The 15,542-nt window shown below is 46.6% G+C and overlaps 1 protein-coding gene across 1 annotated transcript in view; it reads left to right on the forward strand.

Annotated features, from left to right (window-relative positions):
- DNAI4 (dynein axonemal intermediate chain 4) overlaps positions 1-15,542 on the forward strand; it is a 496,013-nt gene that overhangs the window by 60,997 nt on the left and 419,474 nt on the right. The window lies entirely within an intron of this gene.

Raw genomic sequence — 15,542 nt, forward strand, 5'->3', positions numbered from 1 at the left:
ATTATCTCTGAGTGGAGTGCCATCAATATTTGGAACTGTTGTGTTGGATATGATCTGGAGACTTCTTCGATCCCGTTGATGGCACCAGCGCAAATGAGCTCCCCCTGCGACGAGGCAAAGCGCGAGGGAATATATATACAGGACCCAGAAGGCCATTTCATCTGACCACGCCCTTGAAGGCAGGCTTTAATATCACGAGTGCATACTGCATCATCATTGCCAAGCAGGAGCCATTGAAGAAGGGATAGACTCCCGAAACCGGTCTGGCTGTACACGAACAGATGGTGACTGTTCTCTCTGCGTCTCCTGTTGCAGCTGCTCCTTAAAGAAATGGATCCAAATTTTACCATTCTTGTGGCTTCTTCCACTGAGGGCTAAACTCTTTGTTTGAATATTTTGCGGCTGAGCCCAGTCGCGGAAGCAAAGCCCGCCGCTTGCTGCGGACCCGTGATTGCGCCCAACGGTGCGATCATTACACGGGGGAGAGGTGTCCAGAAGCAGCTGACCACAGACAAGAGGACACCCAGAGCCACAGGCTCACCAGCCCACATGGGTTTTAATCGTAATTTTATTAACTGCCACAATGATGAACTCACACGAGGTACATGGTGTATGCACTACAGGACCCAGAAAGCCATTTCATCTGACCACGCCCTTGAAGGCAGGCTTTAATATCACGAGTGCATACTGCATCATCATTGCCAAGCAGGAGCCATTGAAGAAGGGATAGACTCCCGAAACCGGTCTGGCTGTACACGAACAGATGGTGACTGTTCTCTCTGCGTCTCCTGTTGCAGCTGCTCCTTAAAGAAATGGATCCAAATTTTACCATTCTTGTGGCTTCTTCCACTGAGGGCTAAACTCTTTGTTTGAATATTTTGCGGCTGAGCCCAGTCGCGGAAGCAAAGCCCGCCGCTTGCTGCGGACCCGTGATTGCGCCCAACGGTGCGATTACACGGGGGAGTGGTGTCCAGAAGCAGCTGACCACAGACAAGAGGACACCCAGAGCCACAGGCTCACCAGCCCACATGGGTTTTAATCGTAATTTTATTAACTGCCACAATGATGAACTCACACGAGGTACATGGTGTATGCACTACAGGACCCAGAAGGCCATTTCATCTGACCACGCCCTTGAAGGCAGGCTTTAATATCACGAGTGCATACTGCATCATCATTGCCAAGCAGGAGCCATTGAAGAAGGGATAGACTCCCGAAACCGGTCTGGCTGTACACGAACAGTCTCCTGTTGCAGCTGCTCCTTAAAGAAATGGATCCAAATTTTACCATTCTTGTGGCTTCTTCCACTGAGGGCTAAACTCTTTGTTTGAATATTTTGCGGCTGAGCCCAGTCGCGGAAGCAAAGCCCGCCGCTTGCTGCGGACCCGTGATTGCGCCCAACGGTGCGATCATTACACGGGGGAGTGGTGTCCAGAAGCAGCTGACCACAGACAAGAGGACACCCAGAGCCACAGGCTCACCAGCCCACATGGGTTTTAATCGTAATTTTATTAACTGCCACAATGATGAACTCACACGAGGTACATGGTGTATGCACTACAGGACCCAGAAGGCCATTTCATCTGACCACGCCCTTGAAGGCAGGCTTTAATATCACGAGTGCATACTGCATCATCATTGCCAAGCAGGAGCCATTGAAGAAGGGATAGACTCCCGAAACCGGTCTGGCTGTACATGAACAGATGGTGACTGTTCTCTCTGCGTCTCCTGTTGCAGCTGCTCCTTAAAGAAATGGATCCAAATTTTACCATTCTTGTGGCTTCTTCCACTGAGGGCTAAACTCTTTGTTTGAATATTTTGCGGCTGAGCCCAGTCGCGGAAGCAAAGCCCGCCGCTTGCTGCGGACCCGTGATTGCGCCCAACGGTGCGATCATTACACGGGGGAGTGGTGTCCAGAAGCAGCTGACCACAGACAAGAGGACACCCAGAGCCACAGGCTCACCAGCCCACATGGGTTTTAATCGTAATTTTATTAACTGCCACAATGATGAACTCACACGAGGTACATGGTGTATGCACTACAGGACCCAGAAGGCCATTTCATCTGACCACGCCCTTGAAGGCAGGCTTTAATATCACGAGTGCATACTGCATCATCATTGCCAAGCAGGAGCCATTGAAGAAGGGATAGACTCCCGAAACCGGTCTGGCTGTACATGAACAGATGGTGACTGTTCTCTCTGCGTCTCCTGTTGCAGCTGCTCCTTAAAGAAATGGATCCAAATTTTACCATTCTTGTGGCTTCTTCCACTGAGGGCTAAACTCTTTGTTTGAATATATATATATGTATATATATGTGTGTTTTGAGCAAAAACCCTCCAAAAGAAGACGCCGCACACCACTTTGTTTCTGAATCCTTATTTTATTTTACAAACCGTGATCAGGGACAGTTGCTGTCCGAAACGCGTAGGTGGGGAACCTACAGAAAATAAAATAAGGATTGAGAAACGAAGTGGTGTGCGGCGTCTTCTTTTGGAAGGTTTTGCTCAAAACATTGATTGCGAGGGCGTCCCGGACCTCGCCGCCAGCACCAGCCATTAAGTCGCTCCTCTCATATTGGGATATTTGCTGAAACAATATATATATATATATATATATATATATATATATATATATATATATATGGTATATTAATAGTAAATGCAAGTGTGGTAAAGGATGCGTAGTAAATGCGCTGTTATATCATACAACCGTTTCTAGAATCAAGTCACATGGTTACGTTTTAGATCCATTAAGTTGCAGGTGCAGGGATGAGTTCATGAGAAGCAGCAAAACTGAGAGTTAATGGTCTTTCCTGAATAAGTAAACATAGTGCCTGGCGCCTTTTTATTTTACTCAACATAATTCTGAAAATCACACTGTGGGTGTCAAGTACAAAATTAATCTTTGCAAGAAAAGGGATAATGCATTAAGTTGCCTTTAAAAGATGCATAGGTAAAAGTTAGCACACATCTATTTTAACAGCTATGAAATAAAACATTTACAGATTTAATCGACTTTGGTCCATCAACACTCGGAAATGCACTCACAGACAAATGAAATGGTTTGAGAAGTGCATATGGCTGCACAAGATTAATTTAGAACCAACATTGAGACATTTCTCAAAATGTCTCAAACTGACATTGAAAGCTTATGGGTTCAGGATACATTTTCTTTCTAGGTACTGTTGTAGTGTTAACGTGTTGGGCCCCCTTTAATTTGAACTATCATTTGTCTAATTCTCTCCTATCGCAAATTAACCTTACCTAGCATACCAGTTTTCGAAGGTCCTCCGATGGATCTTGTTCTGTGCTGGAAGGGGCTGGAATGCTTAGAGGATTAACAATTATCAAATGAGGACCGGGAATAAGATAATTGCCAACATACTATATTATACATAACTCTCAATTCATCCCACATCTGTTTCGGAATAAGCGCCTAAAATAAAATGAGCTTAGTCACAAGCAAAAAACAAGCATTGGAAATGCAATAGGTCTCGCACCATTAGAGTTAGTGCTTTTAGAATTGTTTATGGGTTTTTTTTGTAAATGTTTAGCATTTTTGTTTCCTGTAGCCAATGCTAAAGAATTACAAATAAAAAAAGCCATAAACATTTCTTAAAGCTCTAACTGAAATGGTCTGAGACCTATTGCACTGTGTGAGGGTGAGGGGTTGAGGATGAGTGAGGGTGAGGGTGAGAGTGGGTGAGGGTGAGTGAGGGTGAGGGGTTGAGGGTGAGTGAGGGTGAGGGGTTGAGGGTGAGTGAGAGTGAGGGTGAGTGAGGGTGAGTGAGGGTGAGTGAGGGTGAGGGGTTGAGGGTGAGTGAGAGTGAGGGTGAGTGAGGGTGAGGGGTTGAGGTTGAGGGTGAGGTGTTGAGGGTGAGTGAGGGTGAGGGTGAGTGAGGGTGAGGGTGAGTGAGGTGTTGAGGGTGAGTGAGGGTGAGGGTGAGTTAGGGTGAGGGGTTGAGGGTGAGTGAGAGTAGTTGAGGCTGAGTGAGGGTGAGTGAGAGTGAGGGTGAGTGAGGGGTTGAGGGTGAAGGTTTGAGGGTGAGGGTGAGCACACAAGCTTAGGAGTATGTCTTAGCACAACTTGCCCTCACCAATCACCTTTCACTTCTCAGGGCCTATGGACTTTCAAGGCTACAGATAGCATCTGCCATGTGCCTTAGAGGAACATTTATGTTTTAAAAATGTATTTGACAAATAATTATCGATCCATAGTTCAGCGCCGGCGAGATTATGCATTTTTGATATTTTTTGTTGCTGCACAGGCACTCGTGAGCATCATCTTTACCAGACTATACTATGGGTGGGCCGAGAGTTAGGCAGTCCAGGATCTGGGTGTTGCCATTTTAGAATGGCCCCTTACTTGCCAACTGATGGAGAATTGTTGGGTGGTCTCACTACTACTCGCTGATCTTGTAATTCATGCTCTAATACAAATGAACACTAAATAGCTTTTTATTCACCATCTCAGCAAGAGGCCAACAATTGAATAAGCAGAGTGTGAACCCTTCAGTGAACAGCACCAGTGTAAGTTGTGGATGACTTGAGGATTGTCGCTCATATTTTAACAGATTCGTAACTATTTCACATACATCTTTTTAGTACGAAAGATTCGCTGTTTTTTATTTTCTCATCTCTGATGCATTTTACTTGTTTCTTTTCATTCCTGCATAAACCATAGAGCCAACTCGGCACAAACGTGTTATAATGTGGTCAGAGGGAGGGGCACTAGATGACGAGATGTGGACTACCGCCACATTATGCAAGCTTGCCAGAGCCTCTGTGCCTTGTGGTAAACTACAGCTGTTCTTGAACTGCTCAGAGCTGCTTCTTCATTCAACGTAAGCCATCGCTTCACTCCAATGAGAGCATCTGAGCATCCTGAAATTGACGTCCTTTGCATAATAAAAGTGTTTACATACCTCAAGCTTCTTTCTCTAGGATTCTTTCTGTAGGATTTCCTTCTGTTTCCTGCTCAATGGTTTCTTCAATGAAATGTTCTTAATTGCTTGTTTCTTTGCTGATTTTTTGGAGAGCAGAACTAGAGCACAGCTTGTAGCTACTCCTTTCAGTCTTTCGTCATATTTCAGTTACTGGTGCGTGTACTGCATCATTGAGGCACACGGCCCTGGTGCTGGGTGTGCAGGGTCGATTTTTACATTGACACAAACATGGGAAATAAGTGGTGCAAATTGAAATTATACTGTTTTCGTGCATGCTATTTAAAAAACAAAAATACGCTATTCCCTCAAAGTTATTACCAGCAAAATAACGAGAGTGTAGTTTGCACAAAGCTCTAAAATAGCACTGGAAACAAAGACAACAAGTGAAAGCAAGTTGCGGTAAAGCGGGTTTGGGCTTTCATTTAATGTTATTCCCGAAATGTGCTCCAGGCAACACGTTAATCTCTTTGTACGTCGTGTTTGTGCTGCATATTTGGAGGCTTGACAATAACATGCTAGTTGGGGCTGAGCAACACCAAAATGGTTAAAGGGACTGTAAGAAGGGACGGTGCAAGGAAAACAAACTGCGAGGGGCGGAAGGAAGGAGACAATGTAAAAAAAATTCAAATGAAAAGAAGCGAGACGGGTCAATTACATGTTCCCTCCAAGCGCAATGCCGCTGCCAGCAGCGGCAGAGCAAGAAAGTCAGCACAAACAAACGGTGCGAAGAGGTGGCTCAACATATAACGATGCCGACTTTGGAGAAGGAGAACAGGGTTCGAGCCTCAGCGTGGGCGGCATCATTAATTATAAATTAAATAAACTGAGATCTCCTGCATATTAAATATAAATAAATAAACAGCGTGCGTGGGGTGAGGGCAGGAAGCTGCCAGCTATTTAAAAAAAAAAAATACGCTATTCCCTCAAAGTTATTACCAGCAAAATAACGAGAGTGTAGTTTGCACAAAGCTCTAAAATAGCACTGGAAACAAAGACAACAAGTGAAAGCAAGTTGCGGTAAAGCGGGTTTGGGCTTTCATTTAATGTTATTCCCGAAATGTGCTCCAGGCAACACGTTAATCTCTTTGTACGTCGTGTTTGTGCTGCATATTTGGAGGCTTGACAATAACATGCTAGTTGGGGCTGAGCAACACCAAAATGGTTAAAGGGACTGTAAGAAGGGACGGTGCAAGGAAAACAAACTGCGAGGGGCGGAAGGAAGGAGACAATGTAAAAAAAATTCAAATGAAAAGAAGCGAGACGGGTCAATTACATGTTCCCTCCAAGCGCAATGCCGCTGCCAGCAGCGGCAGAGCAAGAAAGTCAGCACAAACAAACGGTGCGAAGAGGTGGCTCAACATATAACGATGCCGACTTTGGAGAAGGAGAACAGGGTTCGAGCCTCAGCGTGGGCGGCATCATTAATTATAAATTAAATAAACTGAGATCTCCTGCATATTAAATATAAATAAATAAACAGCGTGCGTGGGGTGAGGGCAGGAAGCTGCCAGCTATTTAAAAAAAAAAAAATACGCTATTCCCTCAAAGTTATTACCAGCAAAATAACGAGAGTGTAGTTTGCACAAAGCTCTAAAATAGCACTGGAAACAAAGACAACAAGTGAAAGCAAGTTGCGGTAAAGCGGGTTTGGGCTTTCATTTAATGTTATTCCCGAAATGTGCTCCAGGCAACACGTTAATCTCTTTGTACGTCGTGTTTGTGCTGCATATTTGGAGGCTTGACAATAACATGCTAGTTGGGGCTGAGCAACACCAAAATGGTTAAAGGGACTGTAAGAAGGGACGGTGCAAGGAAAACAAACTGCGAGGGGCGGAAGGAAGGAGACAATGTAAAAAAAATTCAAATGAAAAGAAGCGAGACGGGTCAATTACATGTTCCCTCCAAGCGCAATGCCGCTGCCAGCAGCGGCAGAGCAAGAAAGTCAGCACAAACAAACGGTGCGAAGAGGTGGCTCAACATATAACGATGCCGACTTTGGAGAAGGAGAACAGGGTTCGAGCCTCAGCGTGGGCGGCATCATTAATTATAAATTAAATAAACTGAGATCTCCTGCATATTAAATATAAATAAATAAACAGCGTGCGTGGGGTGAGGGCAGGAAGCTGCCAGCTATTTAAAAAACAAAAATACGCTATTCCCTCAAAGTTATTACCAGCAAAATAACGAGAGTGTAGTTTGCACAAAGCTCTAAAATAGCACTGGAAACAAAGACAACAAGTGAAAGCAAGTTGCGGTAAAGCGGGTTTGGGCTTTCATTTAATGTTATTCCCGAAATGTGCTCCAGGCAACACGTTAATCTCTTTGTACGTCGTGTTTGTGCTGCATATTTGGAGGCTTGACAATAACATGCTAGTTGGGGCTGAGCAACACCAAAATGGTTAAAGGGACTGTAAGAAGGGACGGTGCAAGGAAAACAAACTGCGAGGGGCGGAAGGAAGGAGACAATGTAAAAAAAATTCAAATGAAAAGAAGCGAGACGGGTCAATTACATGTTCCCTCCAAGCGCAATGCCGCTGCCAGCAGCGGCAGAGCAAGAAAGGGACTGTAAGAAGGGACGGTGCAAGGAAAACAAACTGCGAGGGGCGGAAGGAAGGAGACAATGTAAAAAAAATTCAAATGAAAAGAAGCGAGACGGGTCAATTACATGTTCCCTCCAAGCGCAATGCCGCTGCCAGCAGCGGCAGAGCAAGAAAGTCAGCACAAACAAACGGTGCGAAGAGGTGGCTCAACATATAACGATGCCGACTTTGGAGAAGGAGAACAGGGTTCGAGCCTCAGCGTGGGCGGCATCATTAATTATAAATTAAATAAACTGAGATCTCCTGCATATTAAATATAAATAAATAAACAGCGTGCGTGGGGTGAGGGCAGGAAGCTGCCAGATATGGAAATACCAGCATCAAAGAAAACAAGACGGAGGGAAGAGAGGGGAGAGGGGAGGGGGGAGGAGAAATGCGACACGGCGGGAAGGGGCAGGCAGGATGACTCAGGGGAGGGGGCGGAGCGGGGCAGAGCGGCATGTGGGTGTGAAGAAGCCGGGCCTTTGAAGTGAAGCTAAGCTTCACTTCAAAGGTGTCGGAGGAATGCGGGCGGCTGTGCACGCGCTTTTAAGCTCAATGCACATGCGCATTGAGCTTAAAAGTCACGGGCACTGCAAGGAATCGCCACGATTCCTTGCAAGTTAGATAAAGAGTAGATGAGCCCCTATAGTCTCGCTTGCTCGATGCGCATGCGCATCGACAGGCGAGACCTAATGAGTCAGAATCAGCAGAGTAATTTATCTTAGTTTTGTATTTCTATTTAAGTTTCAAATGAATAGCATACAACCCTAAATTCAAATTAGATGAGGTTTAATAAGGCGTTTGCAAACTCTGCGAGATCAAATATAAAGAGAATGATCTTCTTTTGCGGAGGGAGATTATTATTTTAAGAAAGGTTAATAAACAGGGGAAATTAGTTGCGTCTCATACCAACCCTTTAAGAGTGTTCGGTAAGTTCCAAAGCACCAGTTTCAGTTCATAAAGACCAAATATCTGCCTCTGTCCAACACTGCAGTGTCAATGCCGCAGCTGCTCTGACGTGAACCCTTTCAGCTGAAAAGGTTCCACAATGCTAGACTACCAGCCGGCAGAGGATCGCAGTATTTCGTCACACTTTGTGTTGTTAGGAAGCTAAGCCAGTGGGTCTTGCTTTAATGTTATAGTACAACATTTGTGTATGTCTGTGTTTGCACGATTTGGCACAATATAGCAAAATCAATGGTTGTTCATTATTGGTGAAATGGGCAGTATGAAAGGATGTTCCATTTCAAAGAAACAAGGCATGTGTGTCTCTTGCACTGTCTGTGCATCCCAATGCTCAGCTATGCACCAAGGTCATAAGGCTTTCACATTATGCTTTACTATAACTGGTTTTGAGAAGTGACCAGTAAAACCCAAGATGCTGCACCATGTTGGGGTTTGATGCTGTGGCTGCCTTGTCATTCTATAATCCTCTACATCCCCCAAACAATTCACTCCAAGATTTTCAGACTCATGAGGTTCTTGCATCTAAGCTGACACCCTAGGAGCTCAGGATGTCAAATCTCAGAAATTATTTTATTGCAACAAACCATGGCTTTTTATTTCTCTTTGCTAATGATGATATCCACAAGCTCTTTCTCTCTTCTCGACATGGAAGATGATGAGAGCTGTGACGCAGGAGTAACAGCTCCTAATATCCACTTCAACCACCAGATACATTCTGACTGAGCAATTCCGGATACAGCATAGGAACCTGGGAAAAGTTGGTAGGTGTGTGCTACCCATGACTAAGGGGACTAGCAACAACAACATAGTGTCAAACTCAGAGGAGGTGAGTGTGACGTAAAGTGGTCTTATCCTCACAGAACTGAGACTCTCACTTCGGAACTGGCAAAAATATGCTAGAACTCAGGAGATGCCATGAAAATTTGCCTGCTGGAGGGCGTCGCATGGAAACAGCATTTGTTAGCATCTCTAACAACAATAGGTGGGCATCGTTGACAGGATCATGTCTGCGAAAATGCACAAAAGTAATGGGTGAATGGGCAACATTTTCCATTGGCTGGTATAGAATCTAGAATTGCTCTTCTGGTTTTAGAATCTAGCCCTACATTTTTTTCAAACCTATTACGAAGTCTTAACAATTTTTAACTTTCATTTGAAAGCAAGCTCCCTCTTTTCCTAAAAGGAGAGCAAGAAAGAAATCAATCTGGTATCCTGTGTCCTTACAGTATACACAGAATTGGAAGCCCATAGGATCCATATTTTTGCTGCCTCTGATCTTCCCTGTTATGAAACGTGACTGAGACTGCAAAGGGAAATGGGAAATGGGAAGGGCAAGGATTGTTAATTTAGCATGTACTCAATCACAAGACATTTTGGAGTTGACTTAAATATATATTTGCAAGTTCTTCAGGTTGTGATCTTCTGGGTGTTATCAAGGGCTCTTCTTCTTCAAACACTGTAAGAACTGTAACATCTGTTTGGATCAGTTGTTTTCATTTGAAGTGGCATGTCACCCTTGGCATGTGAGCTATTCTGCCTTAAGCTATTATTTTTGGAAAACCATTTGCGCAGTAAAATGGGTAACGCCAACACATGATGGGAAATTAAACGTCCATGCCTCAAAAAAAAATCAAACTAGCAGAGAAGCCATGGATGCTTACTGATTCTAGACCTCAAATGTGCATTGTTTTTATCTAAAAATCACAGAATATTATCAACTATGGTTGGTCAGTCATTACCTGCCAGGACATGTGCCTGGAATTAACTACTAAATACTAGCCAAAATCTATTTTGTTTGTGCCATAGTCTGATCTGGGCAAAGCCAAAGCCTCCTCTGTTTCGGAATACTTTGAGCAAAGCATTGGTAATCTACAGTCTAATAACCTTTATTAGAACATTGGAATGTTGAGCGTTCCATTGAAAACAATAGAGTGCTTCGGGCTCCTAATGGCCGGTAGAAGGCGGAGCATCAACATTCTGGTGTTTAACAAAAGCCTCATGGAGCCCGAAGGGATATCAACCCCCTTGGGCTACATGAGGCCTTGTATTATACATTTTGATCATTCTGCCCTCTAAGGGCGGAATGTTCTAATAGCCTTAGAGCCTTCCGTAAAGAGGAATGGATGTCTAGGCAGAACATATATTTTTAATAGCGTACATTCTTAAGAACCAGGTTTACGCTTGTTTCTGTGTTCTCAAGAATATAGTGGCAAATACCTGGGGAACTTACTTATATCTGAAAAGTATTGATTATCGCTTAAGTTTTGCCAGCTGAAATATTTTATTTCTTCATCCCATTGGTAGAGGAGGTGGACTTAAAAAATCTCTACTTCTCCAATCTTCTTCGTGCATGGTATTCTAGTACATAAAAACATGGCAACATTCAGTTACAATTTCTTTTAATCAACTACACCAATTAACGTGCTTTATCTCTGACTCTAAAGGGTTGATTGGATCCATCATATATAGCAGAACATTTTCAGCAGTGACTACCCTCTACTGTTAGACTTTTCTTCAGTACTTAACTTGTGAAATAAGTGCTGGTGCCAAAGATTTCGCAGAAGCCAGCATCCACCACCAGACACACCATTATCTCACTTTCATAGGCTCTTTTTCATCCCGGCATTCTCCCTTTGACACTGTTTTTCGGTCTTTTGCCTCTTTTTTCCCCGCTTTTGTGTTAACTCTCTCTTGCTTTGGGTCAAAGTCTGATAGGTGAAAAGTTAAATGCATGCCTCCAAAATGATGGCCGGTGGGGCCCAACTGCAACCACCGGCTCAAATTAAGCACTGCATTCTCTTCACTGCTGCAACGAGCGCTGCACACGGGACTCATTTCCTATTATACAGCAACAACCAACTTGTCAGCCCTCCAAAATCCTGAATCCACCCTTGCACTCTTAATCCATAGTGTTGTAATACTGGGAAGTACATTATTATTATTATTATTATTATTCTGAGTTTTGTATAGCGCCTGGTTACCTATAGGCATCCCAGCGCTTACCAGAACATAACACTACTAAAGAATGAAGGGATTGAGGAGCCAAGATGGCGATCGGAACAGTCGCATAACCGCCTCGCTCCGTGATTTCTTCCTCCCCGCCACCTATCCTGTATTTCATCCTGTTCGGGGTGTTCCGAATTTGGTCACCAAGGAAAAGCCTTCACTTACCATCCTTGTCCGGGGCTCTGGCGTGCAGTCATCTCGGCGTTCTGCCCTTGTTGCGTTGCTGGCCTTCCCGGCCCTGACGCCGGGGCCTCGAGTGCTGTGCTTGCCCGGAGATGTTCGGAGTACCGGCGGTCCGGAACCGGTGGAGAGACCCGATGCTGGGAGCCTGAGAGCCGCGGGCCGGAAGCCCTGGAGCGGACCCACCCCCGCGGGTGGGCCACCCCGTATGTCCGATTGCCTGCCAGCCCAAAGAAGAGAAGCCGCGCTGTCCGGCACCCCTCAAGTGGGTAGCCCACTCCTGTTGCTTGTCCCGCCCGGGGTCCGGTGCTGGGCTCCCCCCGAGTGTTGTGGGGAGCACGCCCGTTCTTCTGGTGACTCTCCTTTCTCCGCCGAGCGCCATCCGCCGCGGATCGGTTGTGTGCCCTTGGGCCGCCGGTGATCCTGGTGGACTTGGAGGCGCCCACGATGATGGCGGCGGGCGCTGTGCTTAAGATGGCGGATGGCCCCTCGGAGAGTCTTTCTCCTGGAGACAGGGAAGTTGCTGCATTTGTCCTCTCCAGCCCTCGTTTGATTCGGGCGGCCCCTACTCGGAGTGCTGTCTTGTCTGCCCTGGCTGCTCTGGGGATCGACCTGTCCTTGAAATGCCGAGACTTGGAGTCGCGGATCTCCGCCATGGCTGCTCCGCCATTTTGTGATGCGGTGTCGTCTTCCCGAATTGTGATGGTTGAAACTTCTCCGGCTGCTGTGCTGGGATCTCCAGCTGGGTGTTTGATTCTATGGGATCATGTGGACCCGGTGCCGATGCTGCAGTGTTTCCTACATCCTGATTTCTCTGCTTCGTGCTGGACAGCCCAGATATTGTGCTTGGCCACGTGGATCGTTGAGGTACTTTTGCATTCTGACTGCTGCCGAGTTCTCCTGGTTGCTTCCTGTTGGCCGGGACGATGTTTTGCGGAGATCCCACTGGCCTTCCTGGACTGGTATGGACCCACTGTATCATTCTGCTTTTCGGCCGTGGCGGAGTCTGGAAGCTCGACTCTTCATAAAAGTGGACAGGGGTGATTGTGCCGGAGTACCTGTGGGACCCTTTTAAATGGCATCTCCAGGCCTCATTATTTTGGTTAGTTCTTGTTTTTCATCCTTGTGTGGGCTTTTTTCAATGTCCTTTTTTGACCTCGATTGGTGATCCGTTGTTGCGGGCGGGGTAGTATTCCATGTTTCGATCGCTGGCTCCTCTCCTCTCCTGTCCTTCTTTTTCCTCTCCTTCTCTCTCTTTCTTCTTTCTCTTTCTTTGTTATTATTCCCTTTCTCTTTCTTCTATATTTCGGGTGACTCTGGGCGACAGGCACGCTGTTTAGTGGGGTAGGCCGTAGCCATTACAGTGATGTAGGGTGGGGGGGGGGGTGTTTGTTATTTTAGTTTGTTTTGTTCTATGGTCCCTTTTTCCTTTTTCAGGGGGTGGGCTATGTCCCTTTGTTTTCACTCCTTTGTTTCGTACGTGTCCGCACTTTCTCCTTTTCCGGGGCGGGAGGGCTGTACATGTGGCGTCCACGTTATTTGTTTGCTGACATTTGACCTTTATTTTTGAACCTTTGCTGGGCGTGGGATGTCTTTGGGCTTCGCCCTACTAGGGTAATTTGATTGCGTGGGGGGCTGTCTCCCTCCCGCCCCCCCCTCTTTTTCTGTATATGTTGCGTGACGCCCGGTAGATATGGTTGCTGCCTCCTCTATAAAATGTAAAATGAAACCTTTCTTATCCTGGCGCTGACTGTCTAACGTCTTTATTTCACGTCTATCCTGTATTCATTCTATTGTACGCATTGATGTTGCCCCTTTTTTGACTCTCCTGCTTTTGCGGCCGGCCCCTGTGGTTGTAGGCCTGCGCTTGTACTTCTACGTGTCTTTCAATAAAGGTTTTTAAAAAAAATAAAATAAAAATAAAAATAAAAAAGAATGAAGGGATTAAACAGAAAACAGAAAAGTTTTTAAAAGTTTTCGAAACCGAAGCAGGCTAGCTTCCGAGCGCAATTGTAGGGGCAACGAGTTCCACAAAGAGGCCACATTTATTGAAAACCTTCTGCCACCCGTTCTTGCCTTCTTCACCCTGCCAACCTGAAGGAGATGTTGATCGTCAGAGCGAAGAGAACGAGGGGCCTTGTAGGGCTGGACCATCTCCCCCAGAATAGGTGGACCTACCCCGTGCAGGACTTTGTGAGCGATACAAAGTGACTTAAATTTCACCCTGTCTCTCACAGGGAGCCAGTGCAGTGCCCTCAACGCCGGGCGAGCAGATTGACGCCTAGGGAGACCCGTCAGAAGTCTGGCTGCCGCGTTCTGCACTTGCTGCAGTTTATTCAGGGTAGATTCGGGTGCACCCAGGAATAACGCATTGCTGAAATCCAGCCGCGAGATGATAAGTCCCTGGATGAGAAGCCTTCGGGTGGTCACTGGGAGCAGAGGCAAAATCTTCTGGGCTGCGCGGAGCAGGCCAAAGCACACGCCAGCAGTCTTTTTGGCATGAGTTTTAAACGATAGGTCCTGCTCCAGCCATACCCCCAAGCTCTTGATCTCCCGTTTGGGGGGGGGAACCGGTCCCAGACAGTCTGGCCAGCTGCTGGGGGACAAAGATGGAGAGGAGTTCCCCAGCAGCATCAGTTCCGTCTTGGAGCCATTTAACTTTAGGGCTGAGCTGCACATCCACGTGTAGATCTTCTCAAGACATGTGTGCAGCCGGTCGGGATGGTACGCCGACTGGGAAAGGCCTACCACCAGCTGAGTATCATCAGCATAACTGATGATTTTAATACCCAGCGGCAGTACCACACTCTCCAGGGGGGCCATGTAAACGTTGAATACAGTAGGGCTCAGTGATGAGCCCTGTGGCACACCACACTGGAGAGGGGTTGAAGATGATTTTTCATGGCCTTCCCACACCTCAAATGAATGATCTTCCAAAAAGGAAGCGAACCATTTGAGGGCCAGACCCGTGACCCCCACCCCTGACAGCCGTTGGAGAAGCACCTGATGGTCCACGGTATCAAAAGCAGCGCTGAGGTCCAGGAGGATCACTGCCACTGATCCCCCCGCATCCAGCATGCTCCTAGCATTCTCCACGACCGCCAACAGGGCAGTGTCAGTCCCCTGACCGGGACGGAAACCCGTTTGGGAATCGCCCAGGAGGGAATTGGCTTCCAAGAAGTCCGAGAGGCGTCTGTTCGCCAGCTTCTCAGCCACCTTACTGATACCCGGCAGCAAGGAGATAGGCCGAAAGTTGGCGAGGTCAGCGGGATCAAGGTTAGGCTTCTTCAAAAGGGCCTTAACCACTGCTCCTTTCCAACTGGGGGGGACTACCCCATGGGCAAAGGACAGGTTTATCAGGTCCGTCACCGGGCCACCAATCACAGAGGACACCTGTTTGAGATATTTAATAGGTGCTGGGTCTTTCGGAGAACCGCTCTTCATTGAGCCCAGAGCCGCCAGAACTTCCTCCATAGTAACCGGGCCCAGGGAGGCCATCTCCACCGATTGCATCTTAGATTGAAAGCTGGAATTGTCCACCAAGGCGGGGACCTCACCTAGCCGGGGGAGGGAGGCCAGTATGTTATCAATTTTTCTTTTGAAAAACGAGGCCAGTTCAGTGCATTTTTTGCGAGGGTCCTCATGTAAAACCCGGGGTTCAGGGGCATTAAGTAGCTCCTTAATAACCCTGAATGACTCTTTAGAAGAGTTGGCCGCAGAACCTATACGCTCTTCAAAGAATCTTGATTTTGCCACCCGTATAGCGGATTTATACCTACTTAGAGCCGTACGATATTCTTTGCGACTCGCCTCACTCCAATCTCTCCTCCAGGACCGCTCTAACTTCTTGCACCCCTTCC

The sequence above is a fragment of the Lissotriton helveticus genome, chromosome 1_2, assembly GCF_964261635.1.
Source record: "Lissotriton helveticus chromosome 1_2, aLisHel1.1, whole genome shotgun sequence".
Taxonomy (NCBI): domain Eukaryota; kingdom Metazoa; phylum Chordata; class Amphibia; order Caudata; family Salamandridae; genus Lissotriton; species Lissotriton helveticus.